This window comes from Glycine max, chromosome 14 (genome assembly GCF_000004515.6).
Source record: "Glycine max cultivar Williams 82 chromosome 14, Glycine_max_v4.0, whole genome shotgun sequence".
Taxonomy (NCBI): domain Eukaryota; kingdom Viridiplantae; phylum Streptophyta; class Magnoliopsida; order Fabales; family Fabaceae; genus Glycine; species Glycine max.
Window position 1 is genome coordinate 3,006,055 of NC_038250.2, and position 10,998 is coordinate 3,017,052.

A 10,998-nucleotide genomic window follows, 5' to 3' on the forward strand; every position below is an offset into this window, starting at 1 on the left:
ACTAAAATGATTTTTTGTTATTCAAATGATATTACAATGTTGTAAAAAATTTAAAACTGGATATTTTAATATTTAAAAATCAAATAGTAATTTAAAAAAATGTTGTTGCTTGTATCTCTTTATATTAGTTTGATATAATGTAATGAATTAATTTAGTTAAGTTAGTATTTTAAAATTTAATTACATCATTGATTGGAAAAGGCAAACAAATGAATCAACTCAGAGAACCTAATTAAATCAGAAATGGACTAGAAATTTAGTACAATTCATAATTTTTTTTACAAATCTTAATCAATTAACTAATATATTATAATACTTATTAAAAAAACAAAAAAATGTTTATTAAATACATGTTCAATATAAAAACATAAATTAATATTTAATTTTAAATAGTTAAAAACTTATATATTTCGATTATCTTTCTTTATATCACTTCAATTTGGTAAAAAGTAGAAACAACATATGCTGTCTTCCTACAATGTGTCTCACGAGAATAGCTAAAATAACATTTTTTTTCAACCTATTATTTTATAACACTCCTTAATTAGAAAGCAACTTGTCTGTTTCACACGGTGGATTAATTTGCCTGAACTAACTGGTTGACCCCAATTACTATGCCAACTCTCTGTCATATTCTTATTTTCAACAGTTATTATCTCTCTAATAAAATCATTAAATTCCCCATAAATGTAACCAAAATGTTAAAAAAAAGTCTTACTAACAAGTACTTTTAAGAAACTAATTAAGACATTAAAAAAATATAAGAAAATAAAAAACGTGGGTAAAACTAAGCCTTAGCATCAGTGCCCTTACCACTCTTACCGTGTCCTTAACAAACACACTAAAACTAGGGTAATAGTAGTAAAATATCAGATTTAATGATGACATTGAAACATTGTACCAAAACAAACGTGGCTGTTCAATCCATCACTATTGTTTCTGCAAATTGAAATGTATGGCAGTGGAAATGTGCCAAAACAAGTGGCACTGTGATTTGTGACCACAACAAATGCATGGGTCATTTTATGGTTCAGACCAATCAACCCCAGAAATATTCTCTCTCTCTCTTTTTTCCACACATATTTTATTATTATTATTATTATTATTATTATTATTATTATTATTATTATACTATTAGACATACATTCCATGAAAAGAGATAAGTATTGATGAATAACTGTTTCAAGTTGTTGTTCCCAGCATAAATAGCAGAAAATGAGAAACTCTCTCATGAGTTCTGTCTGATTGCATAGCATTGGTTGGTAGTTGTCTCAAAAATCTCTTGCCCTTTGGCCATAATCAAAAACCAAGACACTGTTCATCAAGCTGCTCAATTATCAAGCCAACTTTGCTTGGTTCCACTGCAGAATTTCAGTTTATTCTTATCTCGGTAGATTGGATTGAAGTATTTCTTCTCTCTTTCTCTCTCCATCTCTTTTCACGTTTTTTGTTTCTAATTTTTTTTTTTCATCTTCATGTCTATCTTCTTCTCATATGAGTCTCAAGGTGTTGTATATATAACATGCTGCCTTGTGCAGCTTGTGCGGTACTTGAAATTTGAAGACTTGATCTGCCTTTGCTTTGTTTTTTCATTATCAGCACCCCTTTGGGTCATATATTGGTTACCTCAACTGCTTTTCAGTTCATCCTTCCAGAATTTTTGTAAAGTTTCCTTTTTTTATTCTGTCTTTTCATTCTTTTTTTCAAAGTGAATTTCTAGGATTTTTTGTTTTCAATTGAGGGCACAAAAAATAAACTACTGACTGGAATTTCCAATTGTCCTGCCGGGTCCCTGAGATTTGAAGTGTGTTTTTTTCCTTTTGGTGGGTGGATCCGAAGTTCATGAATTCTCTCTTTTCCCCAACCAATTTGTTTTGTTGCTGAATAAATTAGTTCTGTCTGGCAAAGGTTGTTGAGTCTCTCTAGTGCTGGAAAATTTTGTGGTGATTCATGATTTTTTTTTTAACTGAGGACCTTCAATTTTGTTTTTGTGCATTGATGGTTGTCTCACAATCACAAATCTAGTCTCCAAAATTGGTGATTTCACAGGGGTGTGCTGTTAACTTTCCTGTTTGTTTCATCTTCAAGCTCAATTCTGGTTCTGGGTTTATCTTTTACTGGAAGACAGACTTTGAGGTTATTTCTCATCCCAACAATTGTTCTCTTCTCTCAGCAACTTAAATCCAGTATCAATGGGTTTTAAATTTCTCCAAGATCTCTCTAGTGTACTGCATTACTAGTCAAAAGTGGGATCTCAGGGGTTACATCATGAATGATTGATTATTCCTGTTAGAACAAGGACCTAAACTATTCCTGAGGGTATATGGCTATGTGCTGAAAATGTATTGAGAACTGTTTCCTACTTTGCATCTTTTTGACATTGAAACTATTACTTTGTTTTAAGAGTTTAATTTGTGCATGGTCATTTTACCCTGTCAACCAATCAGAAACTCATCCTCCATGATAGTGTAAAAACTCTTTATAGTGGCTGTCTATGCACTATTTACTCTTGTTTTAAACCACAAGCAATAGTAGCGTTTCCTAGACATACATCACACAAGATTTGGATTAAGTTTCTTTTTTGTTGAATGACTTAACCTGTGGATAAAAAATTATTAGGAACTAAATTCTGATATGCATTTTCAGGTAGATTCCTTATAAGTGGGCATAAGTTCAAGTGTAGAGAATGAGTCAGCCTAAGATTAAGCGCCGAGTTGGTAAGTATGAGGTGGGGAGGACCATTGGTGAAGGTACATTTGCAAAGGTGAAATTTGCAAGGAACTCTGAGACGGGAGACCCTGTGGCTCTTAAAATTCTTGATAAGGAGAAGGTGCTAAAGCACAAGATGGCTGAGCAGGTTGAATACTTAAGTAACTTGGGATCTTACTCTGCCCGTTAATCTTATTACTTTAATTTTAGAAAGCATAAATTTTTATAACACAATTGCTTCTTCACATTTTCCAAAACCAGTCAAAGCCTAGTTTTTCTGAACTAATTTTCGGTGGGAGGTTATAGATTTCAGATGCTGCTTATTATAGTAGTATTTTATATTGGTAGTTGCTTTATAGTTTAGAACCTGACACGATGAAGTCAAGTCTTAGATGTTTTTAATGTATTTTTGCAGATCAGGAGAGAAGTAGCAACAATGAAACTAATCAAGCATCCAAATGTTGTTCGATTGTGTGAGGTCTCTCTCTCTCTCTCTCTCTGTGGACCACACACGTGCAATTATTTGTCTTTCTCTTTTTTAAATCACCTTTTTCTTTATTTTATTCTTGCCATGTAGTTTTTCTATTTTTAATAGCAGCAGATGCTAGTGGTTGAGTCTAGAACTTTCTTGCATGTTTCACTAAGAATTCTGCCTAATGCGTGTACCGTTCCAGAAAATGCTTAAAGTATCTTGGTAAATATTTATAATCATGGGGTGATTTGGAAGGTTTTTTTTTTTTTGTAAAATTAACAATTAGCTTGTTTTCTTTTATTTAGTTGAGGAGATAGTGGAAAGAAAATGGAGAAAAAAGTTGACTTTTAGAAATAAAAATTCAAACTTTTTTTTAATCTTTTCTTCAATTCAAATTTCAAACTTTTCCCTTCTCATTTTCTTCCCACCCTTCCAAATATGTTGAATGCTTGAATCATTATTATTAAACTGCTGCCTTTGATCCAAGGCTAAACGAGACAGAAGAAAGCTTTCCAATCCTCTGTTGCTACTGGGCTTGAGATATTCTTCTATCATGAATTGCTCACGTGATGAACTTTTTTATATATGTGGAATAAAAGAAGTTAGGAGTTAAAATAAATATGTGTTAAATACGTATTTCTTTTCAGAGTTATTTCATTACTTTAACTCACCATTCTCAGTCCATCTGGTAATTAATTTGCTGATGGTGCTATTTTGTGTGCTTGTCATCTAGCATTTGAACTAGTGCATACTATCCAACTAAACAGAAATTTTCGAAGGAAATATATCTGCTAATAGAAATAAAATTGATTCTCAGCACAGTTTACTTTGTTGCCTAATTCTGTTTCTGATTTTGTAACATCTTTTTTGCAGGTCATGGGAAGCAAGACAAAAATATATATTGTTTTAGAGTTTGTAACCGGGGGAGAGCTCTTTGACAAAATTGTGAGTAAATGAATCTTCTTTTCATTTTCAATTGATTCTAGAATTTTTGGAGGATAAAGGAACACATGGTGACTCTTTTAACACATTTGCAGTTGACCAAACCTGTTTAGCTTATGATACTAGATTAGTGTTGGCAACCAGAATATGATCCTTGTTCATTCATTCAATCATGATTATCAATTTATCATCATCATTCATTGGCATTGTAGTGGTCCTGGTGGATAGGATTCCTTTGGATCTTAGTACATGTTTTCCATCTTTATTACATGGAAAAAGTGTTGTATACGTTCTAATGAACATTTTGTTGTAAAGGTAAACCATGGAAGGATGAGTGAAAATGAAGCTCGTAGATATTTCCAGCAGCTTATAAATGCTGTTGATTATTGCCATAGCAGGGGTGTTTACCACAGAGACCTGAAGGTAAGGCCCCTCTGCCTCTCCCTCTCTCTCTCATACACACACACAACATGCAGGTGCGATGACGATTATTTTGAGTTTGATACAATAAAAAATACTACTAGCATTTCTAATTGTTCACATACTTTCTGCAGCCAGAAAATTTGCTATTAGATGCTTATGGGAACCTTAAAGTTTCTGATTTTGGTTTGAGTGCCCTCTCCCAGCAAGTTAGGGTAATCATGAATTCCATTGCCTTCTGACTTTAACTTTTCTTTGGTATTTCTCTTTGTTCAGTAAATTGATCTTGCTTTTTGAAGTAGAACTATGACCCAATTATTGATGTTGTAAAAGAATATAAAACAATTAGAAAGTATGAAGACATGCGAGAGAAGTGGGGAAAATGCTTATCTTATTCAGGTGATGGTAAAATATATGTTTAGTTCTAAGAACTGCATAAAGAAGATCAATCACACACAGGAAGATAAGAACAGTAATAGGTGATTTATTTTGACCAGAGACATGATTTGATTTGTCTTAATAATTCTGGGATGGATGAGTTAGGAGGTTATGCCAATAGTAGGTTTAAGATTTAGGAAGAGAAAGCATAACATGTTTTGAGCGTGACATTATTGAAGTAGGAACAAGAGTTGACAGTGTCGGAAAATTGTATTCAATCATTCATTCATCATTAATAAATATCAAAATCCTTTTATTACTCAATTATCCTGTGCCATTAATTCTTTGATACCTCTCCAGAATTACATTAACTATGTACAAGTCTGTGAAAGGGAAAACTAAATAATTCACATTGGCAATAGAAAAGGCCACAATTTCATTCGCATGGAATGTGTAGATTTGCAATTTTTGAGTTTAAGAAGACAAGAAGAAGTGCTTATCAAGTACCATTGTTCCCTTTTATTGTAATTGATGTGTCAAAATTAGAATTCGTTTTACTTTACTCAATGAAAATTAAGTTGGATCCTGTCTAAGACAATTGATAGCAATACCACACAGATAGCAGCCATAGGCCCACAATCAGACCAGCTTTGCCTTGCTATTATCTTGTCTGGAGTTTGTTATAGCTAATAGGATAATTTCACAAATTCTGTTAGTGATATTTCCATTCTGTTATATTCTTGTCCCCCACTATCAAGTGTATCAGCCATTATAAATACTATGAATGAATGAAATAAAGCAAGGAAAAAGTGTTATCAGTATAGTCTCATAGCAGTAGCAGTAGAAATTAGCTAAGTATAGAAGCCCATTCCTAACAACAATGGTCTCTCTCTTCCCAACATGTCAACGGTTATAATTTTGAACATATTCTTATAATGTTGATGACAACATGACGAAGTTGCCATGCATCCTAAGATGTTTATTTTTTTCTTGATAGGACGATGGACTTCTTCATACTACATGTGGCACTCCTAATTATGTTGCTCCTGAGGTAAAGACAAATGTTATGCTACTTTCATGTGAATTGTATACCGAAATACATACATTTTGAGTCACACTTCTAACTATATACTCTTGTTATATACAGGTCCTTAACGATAGAGGCTATGATGGGGTAACTGCAGACTTGTGGTCATGTGGGGTTATTCTCTTTGTATTGGTTGCAGGTTACTTGCCTTTCGATGACCCTAATCTTATGAACCTGTATAAAAAAGTGAGCACTGTTTACACTTTTCTTCAAAAATTTTAGTTTTTCCTTTTGTTTTTTGTTTATTATTTTTCATTTCTTTGATCCACAAGATCTCAGTTGCTGAATTTACTTGCCCCCCATGGCTTTCTTTCAGTGCCAGGAAATTGATTACATCTTGGATCCTGATCCCACCACTGTAAGAAGCAACATTTGATTATCTGCCTGCTTCTTGTCATGTAAAATTGAATTTTTTTTTCTGAAAGTAAAAGGGTCCTTTTACTTATAACAAGTTATAACCTTCTTCATTTCCTTGGTGGCTTCCAATGATCACTAAGGACCAAGTTTTTGGCCTCATATCATCTGCATCAGCTTGATTTCATGATTATGCAAATCAGGATAATGGTTCTTCTAGAACTACATTTATCTAGTTCTCTGCACCACAACAAAAGTGATAAAGAAAAGATAATTGATCATTGATCATCAATCTACAGTATCATGGTCATTTTTCTGTTCTAGTTAATTTTTTTGGTCTTGATTTCTGATTTACCCTGATTGTATGGCAGCGTATCACTATACCTGAGATATTGGATGATGAATGGTTTAAGAAAGATTATAAGCCTCCAGTTTTTGAGGAGAACGGGGAAACCAACCTCGATGATGTTGAAGCTGTCTTTAAAGATTCTGAAGTATGTTGAAGATTACTAGATCTGGTTTTGGTATTGATTTTCTGTTAGTTCTAGAATCTTGTCTTATAAAGGATTTTGCCTGTGTATTCAGGAGCACCATGTGACAGAGAAGAAAGAAGAGCAGCCTACAGCCATGAATGCATTTGAGTTAATTTCCATGTCCAAAGGACTGAACCTTGAAAACTTGTTTGATACAGAGCAGGTAAGGAGCTTCACATGATAAGATGCTTTCTAAAGTTTTTTATTATTCTGATGAACATGTAGAATTCAAATATAGGGAAAACATGAGTTACATTAAATTTTTACACATAAACTAGTTTCTTTGTTAGATAAAAAATAGTTAATTTTGTTGAAACTTGAACTTAATTTGGATGAGAACTTTCTTTCAAGCCAAATTGGTGATGATTATGAGAGACCTTGCTAAAGTTACATGTTTGCTTTATTCTTATGTCACTGACCACAGGGATTTAAAAGGGAAACAAGATTCACCTCAAAATCCCCTGCGGATGAGATAATCAACAAGATTGAGGAAGCTGCAAAACCTCTTGGCTTTGATGTGCAGAAGAAAAATTACAAGGTAAACCTATCACCTTGACAAATTATAAGCTTCTACTCAGAGGGAACTTTCTATTAAATAATTGTTTGTAAAATTAATAAATCATCACCTCCTGCAGATGAGGCTTGCAAATGTGAAAGCTGGAAGGAAGGGAAACCTTAATGTTGCCACAGAGGTATATGATTGGTTTAATTAATCATTTGTTCCTTACACCTTTGTCAACTTTTCATTTCAGTCCCTATACCTAAAAACTTATTATTTTCGTCCCTATACAAGGCATCTCTTTTACATTTTAGTCCTTATGTCTCTATTTTGTGGTGGTTTTACACGGCCAAAAAACTAACAACACAAACTAAAACGTAAAACAAAATTGCTCATATATGGACTAAAAAGTAGCAAAAAGTTGGCATAAGTATAAGGACCAAATGATCAATTAAACCTGTATGATTTTTTTTTTTTTGTTATTTGGTGATGTGGGACACTATTTGTCACATTATTGTACTGAAATTCAAAAGTACCCAATCATAAACAGATATTCCAAGTGGCACCTTCTCTTCACATGGTTGAGGTACGGAAGGCAAAAGGAGATACATTGGAGTTCCATAAGGTAACCTTCTGTCCCCTTATTTGTTTAATTGTGTTACTGCTTGCCACTTCAAAAACAACTCTTCTATTGTCAATTTTAACAATAATTAAAGAAGCTTATTATATCAGCAGTTGGGTGGGAATAAGAGCATAAACTTTTTTCATTTTGTCAATTTCAACTTTTTTTTATAATTAATAATTATACCAATAATTTGTTTCTGCCTGGCTTATACTTCCCATTTGTGTTGGTACACTATTACAAATTTGAATAAGAAAAAAAAAAAAAACTTGAACCAAGTTTCTTATATCCTCATCAATCATCATCAAGTTCTTAAATTAAACAATGACACATGGAATTTTTTTTCCAATGTTTGATAGCCTTCATTAGAATATGTGGCTGAATTAGGGAAAGTACAACATGCCATTGTTTGACTTGAGAACTTTATGACAAAGACATAAGAAACTACCTAAGATTTGTCCTTTGAATAACTCTTCTGTGAAAGGAATTTAGATCCTCTTGTTCTTGAATAATTGGAGAGAGAATGTAATTTAAATTGTTTGCTTCCACCCTCTGCAGTTCTACAAGAAACTTTCAACAAGCCTGGATGATGTTGTCTGGAAAACAGAAGATGATATGCAAATGCGAGAAACAAAGTGATATTGTTATTATCATTATCTTGTGTAATTTTCTTTATGTCTGAGGTTCTACTATTTTCCAATTTCTTCATTCGTTATTTCCTCTTAAGGTTCCTTCGTGTAGGTTTGTTTGGACATTTAATTACATATTACTTATATATTGCGTACCATGCTACTATTTTTTGAAAGCATGCAGAGTTTATGTAAGAATTTTACTCATCAACAGTTCCAGTTATGTTCATGAAACAAAAAATTGTAAGAAAAGTTGTATATATCTATCTTCCTTTTTTGCTAGTAACATCTTTTCAATTTGTTGTTACTTTCTTATATCTAGCAACCGGAAAATGAAAATAGAAGATTGAGAGAAAGAAGTTAAAAGAAAATGTTATTATTCTACAAAATTATAATTGCCCATGTCTGAATTGATGCTAAAGAATAGAAGGAAGTAGATCGAAAATATAATAGAGCGGAATGAATTAGAATAAAAGTGTCGTTACGTTTAAATATTTTATAATGGAATGGAACAAAAATTACATTTCGTTGTTTAGTAAAACGACGAAAAGAGCAAATTATAATTTTTTTAATTTGTATAAGAATTTGGTGTCCAAAAAATATTTCCATATAACTTTTACTTTAAAAATATTTTATATCCTTAAATAAAAAAAAATACTTTTCAAGGAAATGATGTTATATAAGAAAATGTTTGTTTTTATTCTAATTAATTGTTTCTTATAATAGTATAAAATATGTGAAATCTTTTATTTTTCAATTAAATAAAATAAAACAATATCTAGTCAAACTTTATACATTTGTTAACATGACACCCAATCCATTCACGTTTGTGTGCTTATTTGGTCAGTGGTTAGTCATAGTCAATTCTATATTTTGTAAAAATGTTTAAAGTTTATACCTGACTGATTTTATTTTGGGTATTATTAAGGCTTGAAAAAAAAAACATAGGATCAGGTCACTTCTGCATCCTAATCATATGCTTGAAAAGTGATGTAGTGATAGTTTGTAATTTGCTTGAGGTAATAGTATAGCTAAAATTTGAAAGGTCAAAACAGTAATTTGTATTTATAAGGTTTGGCTCTGTTTTGGGATAGTAATGGAATGAAATATTATGTTTAATAATGAAATGACTTCTTCATCCCCCTCTGTTTCAGCTTCTACCATCAATCCAAGTATAAGCTTGGGGAATGCTGATTTGATTTGTTTCATTCATGGTTGTTTTAGAGCGATAAAGATGAAATTATATAGAGAGAAAAATAACAATTAGGATTCTCGCTGAAGCACCTACGCTATGTTTAGAAAACTAGAAGGATAGTTTGGAAGATAAAAATAATGTAAGTCACTATAAATAAAGGACAAAAAACAACTTGGATTTAGTTTGAATACAAATGATCATATAAATGATTTTTATACTTTCATTCAAATATAAACTAGTTCCCCCTCTTTTAAATTCATATTTTATGATTTATAAAAATAATTTTTTATATTATTTGAATTATTAATGTATTATTAATTATTTAGTTTAAATTTTAATAAATATATATTAATAAATATGTCAATAAATATTTAAATGTATTTTATACACGTGTTTTAGAAGACTGTTATTGTTGAGAATGTTGTCTTAGCAAGAATCTTCTTTATTTTAGTGGTGTTGCATGTTCCTTTTTCACTTTAATTTAGTTTATTATTTTATTTTTGTTTGCATGCTTTATTTATGATAAAAAAAAATTGAGCAAAGTTGTTTAATTAGAGTAGAATTTTGTGTCTTGTTTGTTAAATATACCTATTATGTAGGTACATCTACCTAAAGTTAATTATATAGTTTCAACGTTTTATATGCATCAGAATTAATAAATAAAATATTTTATTTATGATTTTGATCACATGATTATTATAACTATAAAAATTATTCCAGAGAATGAATAAATTATTTAAACTATTATATAAAATAAAAATTCATATAAGATTTAAAGATTTAATTAAACTAAATATATAGTCGTGGTAATTTTGTTAATTTTTTATATAATTCTGTAAAATTTTGTTGGAAAATAATTAAAACTGAAAAATAAAAAAGGAGAAAAAATCATAAGTAGAATGATAAAAAAATATTTCTTTAATTAACCTAAAAAATGGTAGTATGTCTTTTATTAAATTTTGAATTTAAATTTATTTAATAAATTAATTAATTATCAATCAAATACTATTAATGTAGTTAAATATGTCTAATTAAAACAATCAAATATTTAATATATCAACCAAATTTTAATAAATTATAATTAGCATGAAAATTAATATTTAATGGTATTTTAAATCACACAACATAACAATAATTTAAATTTGAACAAAACTTATG

General features: G+C 30.7%; 1 pseudogene across 1 annotated transcript; it reads left to right on the forward strand.

Moving 5' to 3' along the window:
- Window positions 1–1,001: 1,001 nt before the first annotated feature.
- LOC100795392 (CBL-interacting serine/threonine-protein kinase 3-like) lies at window positions 1,002–8,927 on the forward strand (annotated as a pseudogene). Its single transcript, XR_417853.4, has 15 exons — window positions 1,002–2,136; window positions 2,647–2,857; window positions 3,125–3,187; window positions 4,055–4,126; window positions 4,439–4,546; window positions 4,678–4,758; window positions 5,919–5,972; window positions 6,069–6,194; window positions 6,281–6,366; window positions 6,734–6,856; window positions 6,948–7,058; window positions 7,320–7,433; window positions 7,531–7,587; window positions 7,945–8,019; window positions 8,575–8,927. The product of XR_417853.4 is annotated as a CBL-interacting serine/threonine-protein kinase 3-like (transcript).
- The last annotated feature ends 2,071 nt before the right edge of the window (window positions 8,928–10,998 follow it).